Consider the following 17308-nt stretch of genomic DNA (forward strand, 5'->3'; position numbering starts at 1 on the left):
ATATATAGACATAGAGAATATCCATCCATCTTCATCCATCTTCTTCCGCTTATCCGGTAATAGAGAATATATCTTTTTAAAATCAAAAGGGAGATGTGGAGAAGTTGCTCTATAAAAGGGACGGATTTTGGATTTCAGAGACATTTAATCCTTTGGACTTAAATTAATTAAGGAACTAGATTTGAAGCCATTTTTGTAAAGTTTTGTGGAATCTCTGCTATATAAGAGATAGAGGAGATTTGAGTATACTGTGGTTGAGTACAAAATTTGCTATTTTTTATTGAAAAATGGACAATCAATCTGTTTACACATGTTTAAAAATTTTGTATATATTCTATTATTTATTCTATTTATTGAATTTAGAACATAAACTAACAGTCTATGATTTAGAGTCAATATTGTATTCTGTTGATCGTAGATGATTGTAATCTTGTTCTGTATACCTTACATTCATGGTGACTGGTAAGTCTAATTGATAGACTAAAGAAACTGGAAACAACCTCTGGAAACACCCTGATGAAGGTTCTCTGAATGTTATACAGAGAAAAAGGTGTGCAACGTGTTTAATTTTGATGGACTTTTACTCAAATTCACACTGACCTGCACCTCACCGTGTGCTCATTCTTAGAGACTAAGTAGTTAGAAACTTGTTCTTCATGTAGAACATAATCTGGCTCAACGAATGTACATTGCTGGGATAAAGCCTGACATCTGGTCTCTCACGCACCGAATATCCATCCCCTTCCGTTATTCCCGCCATCTTATTTGCGCAAGAGCTCCATTGCTGCATCTGGGGCATAGCGCCACCCAGGTAAGCCAAGCGATTTCTCCCCCTATCCCAGAATAGATAAACGGTGTAGCCAGGCCATACTCAAGCGCTGCGGAGATGTGGCAATGCAAGACTATGTAGAACATAACCATGCTTATTTTGGAACCTATAATTCTAATCTACATGCCATCATATTGGTCAGATGCATATTAGTTATATATGAACATGGGACGTGATACTCTACTACATGATCTATAGCAGGGGCTAGATCTAGTAGCAGTAATAAAGTTATACAACTGAAAAATCTAGTGATTTTTGGAGATTTTATGCATTTTTGTAGGAAAAGTAGAAATATGACTTGAGTGTTACAATCGAACAAATTAGCATATGTTCAGCTTGTTTTTCTGCATGACTCTGAGATCCTCAAAACCCAAACAGCATGTTTTAAGTTGTACCTTTTTTTCTGTTCCTGTACCTCATGCAGGGAGTCAAACAACATTTTGCTGAGAAAATGATTAAATCTGTCAACACTGATGATTTATTTTAGGAGCTGCATTTCAAAATGACAATGTGATACCAACTCCGCCAACAGCACAACAGTTTTAAAACTATGAGTCTAGGGGGAGAAAATGATAGCAGGTAATGTCTGCAGTTGACACATGGCTGGCACCTTTACAGGTTGGATCAGATTAGTGTTTGAGATACTGAGTGATGTTCATCGTAGCTTATTTTCAGAATAGATAATTTGGTAAAATTAGTCATTTTTATGGACATAATCTCTCCCAGATTAGTTTCTATAAATCTGTACTGAAGGTAAAAGTTTAATCGACACCACTGAAATATGGACTTACCAGTATCTGCAATCTACAGTCCTGTGGGATGAAGATGCCCCATAGAAGAGGAGGGGGTTATCTCAGCTCCACCAACCTCTCCATCAAAACACCATGCCTGATCACTCCTCTTTCTGATTCTGTTTGTGGTGTGTGCATACAGTATGCTGTAAATATGAAACGCTACAGCAGATTTTCACAATGATGTGATGGACATTGGAAACGTGCTCCAACAGAATATGTGTGTTTGCACATCTGTGTGCATCAGAGAATAAAAAGAGCTTAAGTGAGCCGGAGAAAAAAGCCCAGTGTTGAATGAATAAATATTTTATGACAACCAAGCGCTGTGGACCAACATGAAGCAGGCTGATAGACCTGACTGGTAATGCTGAGGTGGAACCCAGTCCATACAAGTCCATACAAACCCGTATAGGCAATCTGATTTTTAAACACCTATAAAGAAATTGTGAAGATATTGTATTTTAAATCAAAATTCAAATCGTCATAAAAGCACAGGATAGCAGAATTGGATTTCAGATTTATGTCTTTAACATTCAGTACACCAGCTGAGACAACACCTGCAGCCTTGTTGCATCCACTGTGGGAAAAACAGAACAAAAATGACCTTTCCAATATCAGCTCAATATTAAAGATGTCTGAAAGAATCTATGTGCCACAAGTTAATGTTGTAAGATTTCTATTCTATTTCTATATGGGTTGATGTTAAAGGGTATGACTACATTTTTTTAAAGTCTGGTTTAAAACAATATACTCTCATTCCCTATGTACATGGAAAGAGTTATTGATTGCTGTACAGTAAATGTACCTGCTCATACTGGCCGTATAAAGATCCCTTCCTAACGTGATTCCAATGTGATGGGGGAGAGAATCATCAGTCCTCGCCCTGTGCTGTACAGCATTAGCTATTGTCCCACATCAACCCACATACTGTTTTAATTTATTGATCTATTTAAAGATCTATTTCTGAAGAAACACGACAATGTATAAAAGGCTCCATTACCTTGTACCTCACGTTATGGCTCCGTAGCAGACGTTTTTATAAAAATAGGCTAACGATTGTGTCATAACCACGCGACTTACTGTCGCACAGTAGAGAAATTAGCGTATAGTACAGGAGAAGCTCGCAGGCAGTTTCGTCTCACATTAGCTGTTTAAGTTTAATTACTAATGTTACCTAGCATTTTAGTTAGCAATAATAATTTAGATTTCTCTTGGCACAGCTACCAGAAGACTTTCAACTTTCAGACACGTTGCTCACGTCACATTTACGTCTTCGAGCTCAGTTGGAGGCTGCGCAGTAACCCTAGCCATCACTGGAAAAGTGCTTCTAAGTGGCCTTCACTGGTCTCCGTCCAGAGCAACGGGATCTGTTGGTCCATTCTTATATATGTCAATGGCTATCACCATAGACAGTTAAAGAAATGGAACAACAGATCCCGTTGCTCTGGACAGAGACCAGTGAAGGATATTAGAAGCACTTTTCTGTTGATGCCTGAGCGTTACCGCGCAGCCTCCAACTGAGCTTGATGACGTAGATGTGACGTGAGCAACCTGTCTGAAAGTTGGAAGTCTTCTGGTAGCTGTGCCAAGAGAAATCTCAATCATTCCCAATCTTGCAGAGACGGAGAGCGTAGGCATATGTTAGGAGATAACATAGGCACAGGCTAATTATTGCTAAGTAACATGCTAGTTAACATTAGTAATTAAACTTAAACAGCTAATGTAACTCCAAACTGCCTGTGAGCTTCTCCTGTACTATACGGTAATTCCTCTACTATGGGACAGTAAGTCGTGTGGTTATGACACAATCGTTAGCCTATTTTTACAAAAACGTCTGCTATGGAGCCATAACGTGAGATACAAGGTAATGGAGCCTTTTATACATTGTTGTGTTTCTTTAGAAATAAACAATTGACAAATAAAGTCTTTAAACGCTTCAGATGTAAAGTTATTCGCTGTCAAAGTGACGCCAAAATGAATGTCAGTCAATGGAATGCTAACGGCGGGTGAGTGCTTGTTAGCATCAAAATGGCGCCATAGGAGCTACGCTTGCCAGATGCTCGCTTACCCCCTTGGCTATCACCAATCCACAGCCTGGTCATGATGAGGGACAGACAGCAGTTCATTTCACATCAGCAAGAGGTAGGCCTACTGGTAAGTGCCAGGAGCAGGACACATTATAATAGGCTGCCCTTATCCCTATCTTAGCGGATTGCATAATCAGCTATCAACATGCATCATGATTATGAAAATTGCCATGCCATTTAGTGCTGTCAAACTTAACGTGTTTAATCATTTCTATTAGCTGTAAATGAGAGGTTGTAGTGAGCTCACTTTTGCTGCTAGGATGAAGACTATGGTATTGAATTAAACGGGAAACATCAGGCATGCATTGGTACCACTCTAAATGTGCTAACAAACAGGGAAGGGGGCTAAATAATTTAACCAAAAGTTTAACCAAAAAATCCTAGCTTGCACTTTCTGTCTGTCTTCCATCAGAGTGCAGTTTTTCCTTGTCTTTCTTATTTGCGTTTACTATTGTGGAACTGGTGGTTGTTTGTGAAAGCTTCACAGACAAAATTTTCTTCATTTCACAGCCTCAATATGAATCAAAGTGTAATACGACTATATGAATATTAAATAGGTTATTCAATGCTAATTCTTTAACACAAAGCAATTACACATATCATCAATAATAGTTAATAACCTATCTTTAAAATCATTTCTTTATTCAGGTTGAAGATAGTTGCAGCACAAAAGATGACAGGGAGAGTGCAGGGAAGTGCCAGGATGTCCCAGGCTGCTCTACATCACAATATTTCAAACAGCCCAAGTCAGATAGTCACAGCCTGGAAAAATTGTTTGCTTACCATCCTCAGCAAAAGCCTAAAAACCTATCTCTACAGCGAGTGTATAGTTGTAAAGATGGTACCAATGGCTAATAAACACAACCCCAATTATCATCATTGGTTTTGAGATGTTACTTGCTGTGAATACCTTGTCTGATAGGCTACAGTATTGTGGCATAGTATCAGGACATCCTGGCTAGTGTCTGTCGCGCACGGCTAGGGGCGAGAAAGTCCAGGGCTGTTTTTTAGCCCCAGTCCGTCCCTGGCATACACTATATATTTGTGTGATTGTGCACTCATGCATGTCTGTGTTTCTTTCCGTCCCCCTGCCAGTCTGCCAGTGGTCAGGACGGCCCTAAAAAGAATGAGAAATCAAAGCTCAAACAAATAACTACTTTGTCAGGAGTCGCACCACCTGCCTCTTAAAAGTAGAGAAACACCAATAATTCAACAGATACAATCGCTCATTGCGGGTTACAAACCTGTGTGCCTGGTTATATCGCTGCTTTGCAACATCCTGCCTGTCTTTCACTATCACACTGAGCTTGCACTTAAACAAACCCAGCACTGAGATCTAACAAACAAGATACTTGCTCATACAGTAGCCTATGTGCAGTGAAATGCAGGGTGGCATACTCTTGATGCTGTGCTTTAAACATGTATAGCCTAATGCTACACCTGTGGGTTGAGACAGTATTTAATGACAGTAGCCTATAACGGTGAACAAGTGAAATAACCTTCATGTCAGACTTCATCAGTGCGCTGACAATAGGTTTGAGATGAGACCTTGTACCTGTAGAAAGTCATTAAAACTTTTTCAGTCACTAAATACATGTCATGCCCTGGTTTGTACCATACTGCTTTGATGGGTGCAGTTTCTGTATCTAAAGTTGCTTAACTCCCACGGCCAGTGAGGGAGCAGAAACAAATATATCTTTAACTGAGGAATTCATTTGTGCACGCTCAAAGCAACAATAAGCTTCATGCATGAATGTTTTTACTTTTCTCTTATATTTGTTCCTGCACAATACAATAAGAGGAAAGTAAGAAAATCCTATGTGAGATTCATGAAATGAAATGACAGCCAAGTCGCTTCGCTTCTTGTGTGAGTGTGTTGATGAATTGTACTTGATCTTAAATTAGATGTGCGTGCCAATTTGCCATAGAATAGGGAAATGCCCCAATAAACCCATACTGTATAAGGGCAGCAGACCTAAGTGTTGTGTGCAAACAAAACCACAAGCCACTGAAATATGACAGGTAACGTTAAACTCAGACAAAAGAAAAGAAAGAAAAGGGAAAGGAAATGCCACCTACAGTAAGGGCACAATAAACAATATTCTGCAGAAATAGAAACTTTACTTAATGAAGTTTTGAGAAAAAAAAAAAATCTTATTTGCTGTGTGTGCAGAAGAAATACCTGTCAAAAAAAAGGTTTGATCTGAAAGTGGATGCCAAAAAACTGGCAGGTGTACCACTGCAGCCAGGGGAGGGGGGGTTATTTTTAACGTAGGGGACATAGCTGGTTCTTTTGGTTCACCTGTGGCTAGTGAACCACCCCATGAATGACTCTTTTGGTTTTGTTTTTTTAAATACCATATTTTGAGAAACTGGAACTGATTTTGGAGATGCTGCCTTGATGCGCACATAACTACTGAAGGAACTGTAGGGTGATGTGAAATGTTTCGGGTGGAGTGAGGGTTTGGTGAGCAAACGGAGTCTCAGTCAGAAGACGTCCAGTGATACGGAGTGATGAAGAAGAGCAGGGAGAAGGCAGGGTTTTTTGCAACACCAGTGGTATTTTATTTTCTTATCATTCAAAGTGATTTTGATTCATTGCATTGTCTGTGTGCTGCAGAAAGGGATAACAGAGATAACAATACAATTAGTGACAGTGGTCAATCAACACATAAATTAAACAATTATACAAATGAACAAAGGAGATGTGAGTTTACTACTCACAACTGCACAGGCTTTAAAAGATAATTCAAACAAACAATCTCTCCACATGGCTCATGGCACATGTCTGGCAAACAAAGGAATCCAGTCAGCAGTGCATATGTTAGCAAAGTGACAGTAAATCATGACAAGGCATAAAAACACAATAAAAAGGATAGATTGACTCACGTTAACTTATGAAGACGCACACAGGATGCATTGGAGTGCTGGCAGAGAGTGCAAAGGATGAGCCAAAGGATTAACAAACAATAGGCTCGTTCGAGATGAGCCAGATCTGCGCAGAATCGATCACTGGCGATCGCGAATGCATGCCGGTTAGATTTGTGTCCGATTTGATCCGACTTGATCCCGACTTGCTCTGACGTCATGCACACGTGGGCAACGATAACCTCACAAGATCAAGGCGGCCACAGTTTTTAGAGCCAGGTGCCGCAGTTGCTCTCCACCGACTGCAAGACCCAGGCGGACCAAGGGCATGCTGGGAAATGCCGGCCTCTCAGCTGATCTAACAGCTGATTGGTTCAGAATCGACTCAACATGATGACGTTTTATATAAACTTTTTATTGATTTTGATTTGGAGGGATTCAACTGCTATTTGTCTGATTTAAAGGCTTATTCTGTACAAACCACATGTTGTGTGACTGATAGTGACGTTTAGAAGTCAGAGAGACTAAATCTGTTCAGATTACGGATCATCTACATCTACATCTACGTCTGTTGTTAATTAAAATCAGCAACAGATCGCATGTAGAGCATTTTAACAGCTTCTCTGTCAGAATAAAAACAACTGGAGACTGTGTAGGAGCTGATATATGGGTCTGATAACATTTTATTAAATCGGAATCGGACCACAGTGTTTCTGTCACTTACTGTTCAGCCTGAAGGCTGCTGAAATCGGCTGGAAACTGTCCGACTTGACAGCAGATTTTTGTCACCGTCCACTGCTCTCGCAGTTCATCTCGAACAAGCCTAATGTATAGGCAACAGGTGAGGTGGGTGTGGTCAGGTGGCAGGTGGCAAAAGTATCCTTGAAAGAGCGAAATGGAATGGAAAGGAAATGGAAAGGAAGGAGTCTTTTCAACTACAGTCGATATACTGTACTACACCCAAAAATATATATATTTTAGTGTCTTTGTGTGTATTGGCTTACGTGTGGTCTAGGGCACAAATGTTGATCTTATCAAAGAAGAAGTACCCAAGTATTGATGAATGCCACAAAACGTTTATGAACTGTTTTCATTACAACAATTACACAATTTAGAATCAAATCAGGATCAATCAGATCATCACATCCATGAAATTATGATTGCTAGAACTTCTTACAACTAAGTCACTTAGATTTATAAGAGCATATTCAGCATTTGTGCATCCTCAAGTAACTGTCACTATTTCTTATAAGATAAAAAGCTACTGGAGAGGGCAATATAAATTCACTCGACCTCGGAAACAGTTGAGCTGAGAGTTACTTGTCACTCGGGTAATATCGGACCATTCTAATGTAGGATTTTAAAATTAAAGGCTTTGAAAATGTTCAATTAAAGCTATCACCCTAAGGTTAAATAAGTCCTTCTAAACAGAAGGTTTCATTTTTAGAGCAGTCTGAAAAAGAGTTTAAATATAGCTTTAATTAGCACCCTGAAAAAAAGTTAAAATATAGCTTTAATTGGACATTTTCAAAGCCTTTAATTTTAAAATCCTACATCAGAATGGTCTGATATTACACGTGTGACAGTGTGGGGGTGGTGTACTATCACTCTGAGGTAAAATGAGTCTGTCTAAACAGAAGGTTTCATTTTTAGAGCAGCCTGAAAAAGAGTTAAAATATAGCTTTAATTGGACATTTTCAAAGCCTTTCATTTTTAAATCCTACATCAGAATGGTCTGATATTACCCGAGTGACAGTCTGGGGGTGGTGTACTATCACTCTGAGGTGAAATGTGTCTGTCTAAACAAGCGGTTTCTTTATTTTTTCCTATCAGCCTTAAAAATAGTTAACATATAGCTTTAATTGGACATTTTCAAAGCCCTAACTTTTAAAATCCTACATCAGAATGGTCCGATGTTACAGTTTTTCTCATTTGCTAAGACACACTAAATGAAACTGGGATCCGCTTTATCTTCATCATCACATTATTAGCACAGCAGAAGTCTTCTCTTGCAAATGTTTTAACACTTTTTCATTTGTTTCACACATTTTTCACACCCTTTGTCAAAACAGTTACCACAGATCTCATTGAAAGACCCCGAACTCTATTGGATTCACTGTGGTGAACAAAAGGAAAACATCTATTCACAGCTGATAGAAAGTACTTGCATAATTAGAAAACTCTATGCACCTGTGTGAAACTAATTTGCACAACTCTTCAATCAGCAAACAGTCCTCATCCATCTATAAAAGATGCCACCTCTGTGTTGCTATTTGCAAGCATGGATCAAAGAGGCCATAGAGTAAGAGGCCATGGCAGAGGGGCCAGAGGAAGAGGAGCCAGAGGGGCCAGAGGAAGAGGAGCCCGTATGCGTGGTGGAGGAGCTGCAGCAGCAAGAGGACAAAATCCAGCTCAAGTTTCAAATGAAATTGGGGCAACAATTATTGACCATGTCATCAATCATGGCTGGTCCTTTAGAGAGGCTGGACAAAGGGTCCAGCCCATTCTGACTCGGAGCACTGTGTCATCTATTGTCAGGCTTTTTCGGAATGAGAACAGGTAATTCACAGTGTTACTGTAATGTATACCACTGTGTATTTCAGCTTTACTGTATTGCCCTGTTAGCAGAACAAACTGTGTCTACAGTAATGCAGATGTTTTATCAATCCCATTTATGTGACTGTCATACAGTAATGTCAATTTTGACATGCTTTTTGCTTTTACTTTATAGGATCCACACATTACCACACACTGGTGGCAGAGGAAAGATGTTTAGTATTGAACAGGAGTCTGCCATTGTAGATATGGTAGATATGGTAGATATGGTAGTGGCAAACAATGCAATCAGACTGCGTGAAATCCAGGCAGCAGTAATTGCAGATCAGGGAGCATTTAGAAATATAAACAGTGTGAGTTTGGCAACTATAGATCGAGTCCTTAAACGACACCATGTCAGAATGAAGCAGCTGTACCGAGTTCCATTTCAAAGAAACTCTGACATCGTAAAGGAGGCACGATTCCAGGATGTGCAGGTACAGATTTTGTTATTGTAATACCTTGTTTACCATAGTTACATGCGACTGGAATACTGTAATTTGCTTTATGAATTTGTACTTTTTCTTAGAGAATAATGGAGCTTGAAGCTGAGGGGGCACATCACAAATTAATTTTTGTGGATGAAGCCGGCTTCAACCTCTGTAAAGTGAGGAGACGCGGGAGGAACCTCATTGGGCAGAGGGCCGCTGTCACAGTGCCAGGTCAGAGGGGTGCCAATCTCACCATGTGTGCTGCCATCTCCAATGATGGGGTCCTTTGCCGCATACCAACCATTGGCCCATACAATACAGAACACCTCATCACATTTCTTGATTCATTGAAAGAAATACTGATTCCACCCGAAGAGAGAGGGCTGTTGAGGCCTGGCATGACTCTGTATGTCATAATTTGGGACAATGTGGCTTTCCATCACTCTCGCCTTGTGAACGAATGGTTTGCAGCACAGCCTCGTATTATGATGCACTTCCTTCCTGCATACTCCCCTTTTCTGAACCCAATCGAGGAGTTCTTCTCTGCTTGGAGGTGGAAGGTGTATGATCACCGGCCATATGAGCAGATGCCCCTCCTGGAGGCAATGAATGCTGGTTGCCTGGCAATAGGTGCAGAGGACTGCCAGGGATGGATGCGCCATGCAAGGAGGTATTTCCCTCGGTGCATTGCAAGAGAAAACATTCAATGCGATGTTGATGAGAACCTGTGGCATAATCGTCAAGAACAAATGGACTAAATGTGAAAGATAAAATATATCTTTTTTTTTTTTTTAAAGGTATTACCACCCATAAGTTTCCTTTTGATTTCTTTTTTTCAGTATCCATTTGAGTTTGTAAAGTGTCATATTTCATATTGATGGCTGTATTTTGTTGTCCATTGTGTAATGATTGATTGAAATAATAAATTAATTTGACCACAAGTTGTGGTGTTTGATGGAAATATTTGCTTATGTTGCATGCTTTTAATGTTTTGTGAGTGTTAGAGCATTTTGCTAACAAAATGAGTCATTTTGGCCATTGAGCTTCAGTTTTATCCTGTGTGTTAACTGTTTTGAAAATGTGATGTCAGAGTGGGCAAATGTGTTTAAGCAATTGAGAAACTGTAACCGGGTGACAGTGTGGGGTGGTGTACTATCACTTTGAGGTGAAGTGTCACTTTAAAGTCATGGGATAAGTGTGTAGAGTTTTGAAAACTGTGTTCAAGCAATGAAAAACTAACTAGAGTTTGGTCTACATGAACTGCTGCTGGGCAGAGTTTTGCACATGTGGCTCCAGTTGTGCCCACTGTCGTTTAGCAATCGAAAAAAACTGTAATAGTTGCATGACTAGAAAGAGCCTATAAAGAGATTTATTTTAATTTCTTTTGTACGGTACTGTATTTTATGTTACCAACAATCATGTGCACACTACAACGCCTCATCTTGCCTGAGGCACAAATAAATGTCTAAAAAATATCCATCCCTAAAAGAAAAGTGCCTCTCTCTCTCTCGCACACTTTCGCACACTCTCTCTCTCTCTCTCTCTCTTTCTCTCTCTCAGGAAACATCAGACTTAAAGGTCAAGGTAAATATCATGAAAAACACCTTTACGTTTCCAAAACTATTTTAATGGTGAATTAAAGACACATTCTGTTTGTTTTTTCAGTCGCTGTTGCTGTAGAAAAGAAAAGCAAAGATGGCATTCAATAAATATATTTTAAGATCGCCAATGAAAGCTACACATCAGTTCTAAGCAGAGATGTGTTGAGCAAAGGGACTCAACAGACAGGATGAATATTTAAAGTGTCTCCCTCCTTTCCTTATTTATTCATTTCATCTATTTAATTGGTTTCCTGTCCCTTTGCCTGGTTCCAGTTGATGAATCACAGATGAATTGCAGACTTTTCTTTCTTCTGAAGAGCTTGTGAAAGTTGGTTTGTCCAAGAATTTACAGCATTTTCCTCAACTCAGGATGCCATGGTTTTCTCCAATTTGGGGTATTTTCAAAAAACTGTTCATGCCATTTTGTGGGCAGCTGCTGTTGGTATCAGTCTGTGATTTCCCTAATTAAAAAACAGTTGTCCTTTAACATTAACTGTATAAACTGTGTGATGGAAATTATGTCTTTGTATGTAGAACCAACTGAGGAAAAAAGTGGATGTTTATGGACCAGCAGCCTTAGGAGTTCACAGATTAAATTGCCTTGTCACCTCAAAAATGATATCTGCATCTCCTCTGCATTATTCAGTGGCAAATTTTTAGTAGGTTTGTTTGTGTTGGGCCTTTTTTAAACACAAATGATATTCATGAAATCTCTAATTGCCTCGGTTAGTTAATTTTATGCACACAGACAGCCTCACACACACAGACGTACAAGCAGTCGGCCAGCCCTCTGAAGTGGAGATGATGTGTGAATCTGGGGCATGAACTGACTGATGTTCAGCGCTGATGGGCATTGGCGCTGCCACTCTGCCAAACCCATGAGGCGCTCGGAAGAGGAGAGGGACTACAGCTGGCCTGGATAAGATTCTCCATCAAGACTAACAGCAACCTGGCTTCAGTGGGCATAGAAAAACATGGGCAATACAGGAACACTTTGAGGATGCTCATGCTGCTGTTGTCTTCTACTCTGTGAAATTCTTTGTGAAAAATGACTTTCGCTTTGTGAACACTGCTACCTAATTCATGGATTTATCCATCCTAACAATAAGCTGAGAAATCCAAATCAGAGATTTGGTCCGAACCAAATGGTCAGCAAAGATGATTTGGTTTGAAGTTTACAGATTCAAACTTAACCTTCCCAGTCCATTTAAGACAGATGAGCCAATCTGATACTGTCTAATATTAATTCAACATCTTAGAACAACTCACGTAGTGCATGGGGACATTTTTATGCAAAGAATAGAAACAAGCCAATGAGGGATGAGTTCACAGAGAGGTGAATTTGGTTGTTTGTCTCAGATTTTTGTTATACTGTACAAAGGATTAAAGGATGTGAATGTATCAGTACCATTATATATTATATAAATAAAGTCACTTTATGTTGCTTACTCATTTAGTGGGAACATATGTGTGTCTGGAAGACAGAGGAATTTTGAATGTCCCGTCATCTGCCCCAGCACTTCAGATGTTGCATTTGGGATGCGTACTCTTGCCCTACTTCCCCAACTCTTTGTACTGCCTGTATCATCTCTGTTAAAGCATTATGTTGCTTGCCACTACAATAAATCGGTTACGAGTCTCCTCTTTTCTTTCCTGATTAGTGCTGTCATTCCTGTCCTATTTGTTGCTGATGTACACTCAAAGGTAATGGTAGAACTGTTGCTCTTCTAGACTCTCCCCTGCATGGTATTAGATAAGGCTCTGAAACAATGCAGGTCCCCTTTTCCGACTCCATCACTTTACTGCTTGCTTACAAGAGCTCATGAAATGGCAACAATCAGCATGCAGGTTTTCATCCATGTGTCCATTTGGGGCCAGGGACACAAGGTATAAAACATAGACTGTATAATAATAATGGACAAACCTTCCGGGCCTGAAAAGTGAAGCCAATGCGCAAGTGCCTTAAACCTGCATTCTATCTAATTTCCAGCAGGGGGGCAACTCCCCCGTTTGCAAACAGAACTCTGTTGCTATAGCTAAGTCTATGGGAAAATGACCCTACTTCTCACTTGATTTATTACCTCAGTAAACATTTTCATAATGAGTTGATGGTCTCAATCGCTATTTTGTAAATTATGGTCCCTTTTATTTTAGAATTGACCATAAAGCAGAGGATGCTTTAGGGCGTGGCTACAAACCGACCTGTCAATCATGATAGGCTTAGCAATGCGTATCCATGGCCCTGTGTACAAATGTAACACATATGTATTTTCACCTTTTGAGTTGATATGCTGAAGAAGAAGAAGACTTTATAGATTTATTATCCCCGAGAGGAAATAATTTTGTTTTTACACATTCAACATACAGGTCCGTAATACACACACATGCAAAATGGACCTATACACGTGCATTAATGGAGAGATGTCAAGGGAACCTTGGCACCACTACAGTTACCAGTCCACACTCGTACTTGGTCCGTACAGGGATATGAACTGACAACCCTCCGGTTCCCAAGCCAAGAGTAAATGAATAAACAGTGTAATATTAATCTGTGGAGTCAGGAGATCACTACAAGCGACAACTTTCGCATACAAGTAGTGATGTGATCCACTCTTAATATGAATTATTTGACTATAGCTACTTTCAATTAACACAACAGATAACACTGACTGGTTCCTCTATGGATGAAATAGTGTTAACCAGTGAAATTATCTAAACTTAGCTGTGAAAATGATCGTAAAGCTCTAACTCAGAGGTTATAAAAAGAAAGCCTGTGTGTGTGACCCGTGTGTACATTTGGGTGATGGAAACATGACTAATTCATCACGTTATAAGTGCTATTTCTAAAGCATAACTCTCGCCAAAATGCAAACCTAGGGTCTTTTTGTGAATGTACCCGAGTCAAACTTTCGTTTAAAAGCATAATTAGGGTGGAAACGCCACTTTTAAGATTTACTGTATTTTCGTTTTCCGGTCAAATGGCCTTTTGAATGGGAGTACTAGGGGCACTACTATGATAGCATCAAAATCACTATTTTTAAAACACTAAGGGACCGTTCGGTATTTATGGAATAGACCACCGGAGGAAAATAGGGGAGAGTCATGTCTTTTTATTCTTTGTTGAGGGGAGGCTCATCCTATTTTTTTTAGTCTAGGGGGGAGGGTCACCCAACTTTTGTATTCATGAAAACAGCAACATTTCAAAGTGGCTTGTTTGGTGCATATTTATCCATGCAGCTCCATGTAGCTCTCTCAGTTTAGCCCCCTATCGCTAGCAGATGGGTCCCTCCTTGTTTAGTCAGCCAGACAATTTGAACTGTAGCTTTAGAGACCGTGGGATTTCCCAAACTGAATAAATCCCGCTCGCACATATAAACACAAAACTGCTTTGCTAGCTCCATCGTGTGGTAACTAAGACATCTGATGAAAAAATAATTGTATTCATTAGCATGATTGCTGTACTTTTTTGTTCAAAACATCCAAAACACCATACGAAAACATAGACGCAAGCTTTTATTTTGAAAAGTCGAAGCTCGCGCCCGCCGCACCAGCCAGGAGGGCATGAGAGGGAGGGTGTCCAGGCTGCAGCCATACCTGACTCAAACATCCTTTCAGTCCCGGTGATTATTTGTGAAATTGTGCAAACGACAGCCTTTTCAAGGCATTTGAGATGAAGGAGTGGTAGCATGCAAGCTCCCAAATTGACACTAATGTTAATGAGACAATCTACTGAAATGGCCACCATAACAGAGGAGTGTGATGCGTAAGATGATAATGCAGATGTTTAGTCACATTATGTCATGGCTGTAGAAAAACATCATTGACCTTGTAGTTGAAAAAGGAGCCTCATATAAGAATGACATTTCCTCCTATGGAGTCCATTCATTTGCATTTGGAGATTGACACTTTTTGACTGACAAGATGGCTGATAGCGTAAACGACGCTATCAGCGTAAACGACGAAAAAGTGAGTTGTTCTAAACCTTTCTTTTTAGTAAATTCTGTATACACTAACAATGTTCTCAATGCTCGAGTTCCTGTGTAGAGCCCCTGGTGATACTTGGAGCAAAGTTTCACGTTGTGTCGAGCCTTCTTAATGTTTTAAAAATAGTGATTTTGATGCTATCATAGTAGTCCCCCATACAAAAGGCCATTTGACCGAAAAAGGAAAATAAGTGGTGTTTCCGTCCTAATTAAGCTTTTAAATGAAAGTTTGACTCGGGTACATTCACAAAAAGACCCTAGGTTGCATTTTGGCTACGGTTAAAGGGACGGACTGTGCCCATACTGGGCGGCTTTCAGGTATGATGAAACTGAGAAAGTGACATTGCTGGAATAAACTTGGCAGATCAAGTTCGCTGTGTTCTCCTGGAAAGGTAACAAAGTTAGAAAATGACTTGACCCCTCTCTATGTCCTTAGGGCAATAAAACATATCGCCTTGGATTTGCAAATACACAGTAAGTAAAAAAAACAAAACACTTGGCAATCTATGCATCCCACGCAGCAAGGTCAATGGCATGAAGGCCGGTGGTCATTACAAGCTGTACTTGATCTACAAATTTTCCTCAGAGACCACCAATGTGCACAAGACTGGATTTAATTCTAATGAAAGAGTTTCCCAGCTTTTTACGCTTTAGTTTATACACATGCAGCACTCACATGCAAAATATGGAGACAATTGTTATTATTACTGATTAATTGTGTATTAATTGTGGAGGAGGATGTTTACTTGTTTCCTTGGTTACTACTGTATCAGTGGTAATGAGCTACGGTTCCACTCCATCAGCCTCCTTGTTGTTGCTCTGCTATAATGGATTTTCTTACAATACTGTTCAGAAATAAGACCATTTCCACCGTGCCTACCCTTCAAGAAGGTTACTGTAGAGTAACAGGCTATGAGGCATCAAACCTGCTCTGAATGTCTTTTATTTTGCTCGGCCTAATGGAGAGAGCTTTGTTAGCTGTAGATGATTCCTTCCTTTTGCTTAGCAAACAGGAAGAGATAGGTTTGTTTATCCAGTCATTTCCATCTAGGCTGGCATGCCTCTTATCCATCTAAGGGGCTTTGTGAAGAACGAGTGAATGACGATGCCTTCAGGCTTGGCAAAGGGGTTCTGGCTGCTTAGAGCACCTATGTTCATTAACGTATAAAGCAGAAGATGTACAGTACTGGCTCTACATTCAGGCCCAGGATTTTTTACTGCTTATGAGGATTCTATAAATATGCATGAATCATAACAGTGATTTACAGATTATTTCCTGTCTATGAACAGCTTGAATTTTTTTTTCTCCTTTTTTTTAGCACCCTGTAGTCTCATTGTCTTCCTTTTTACATCTCACACATAACTGCATCCTCAAAGGTGCCTGTTTAAGAATGTGCTAAATATTTTTTGCAAGCTCTGATATCAAAATTATTATGCCTTGTCTTGTTTTCTCTGTCATCGTTCTCACTTTGAAGTGATCTATGAGTATTACATCTGCATGAATTTTGTAATTAAAGATCCACGAAAGGTGCTCCGACTCCCGGGTTTCATTATCACTAATTGAAGCCCATTACATCCCAGGCTGTTTGGGTGCAGACACATCTGTGACGCACCAGTAAACAGGGTGGCCTTTAGCAAACATGAAGTCTTGCAACAATCAAGATGCAGTTGCAAGGATTTTTCTCTGAAACACAAAAATATTTTATTGATGCATGTTTTTCAAATATACCTTTATGACACGCTTAAACATGTCAAGGTGAATAAGGGGTTAGAACATTTGAAAAAAGCTAACTCCGACTGCCACCTTTCCATCCAGCAATATTAATTCCCTGATCTGGAGCTTGTCCATCTTCATAGCTAAACTCAGCACAGACGCCTCAGCAATATTTCATGTGAGTTCACACTCATCAGTATGTATTGCTAATCTTCTTATTCCACTGCCAGTCGGATTACCTGACTGCTGATATGTTGAATAAACCTCGGTGTGTTTTCCCTCTACTTCTTTCCTCGAGCTCTCTTATCTCGTGACTGTGTCCGGGCAGAGGATGCAGCCAGTAATCATTTAGTTGCAGATGGTAGCACAGCAAAAATTGCAACATATCCAGGAATTCCATCTTATACCC

This window comes from Sander lucioperca, chromosome 15, assembly GCF_008315115.2.
Source record: "Sander lucioperca isolate FBNREF2018 chromosome 15, SLUC_FBN_1.2, whole genome shotgun sequence".
In the NCBI taxonomy this organism is placed as follows: domain Eukaryota; kingdom Metazoa; phylum Chordata; class Actinopteri; order Perciformes; family Percidae; genus Sander; species Sander lucioperca.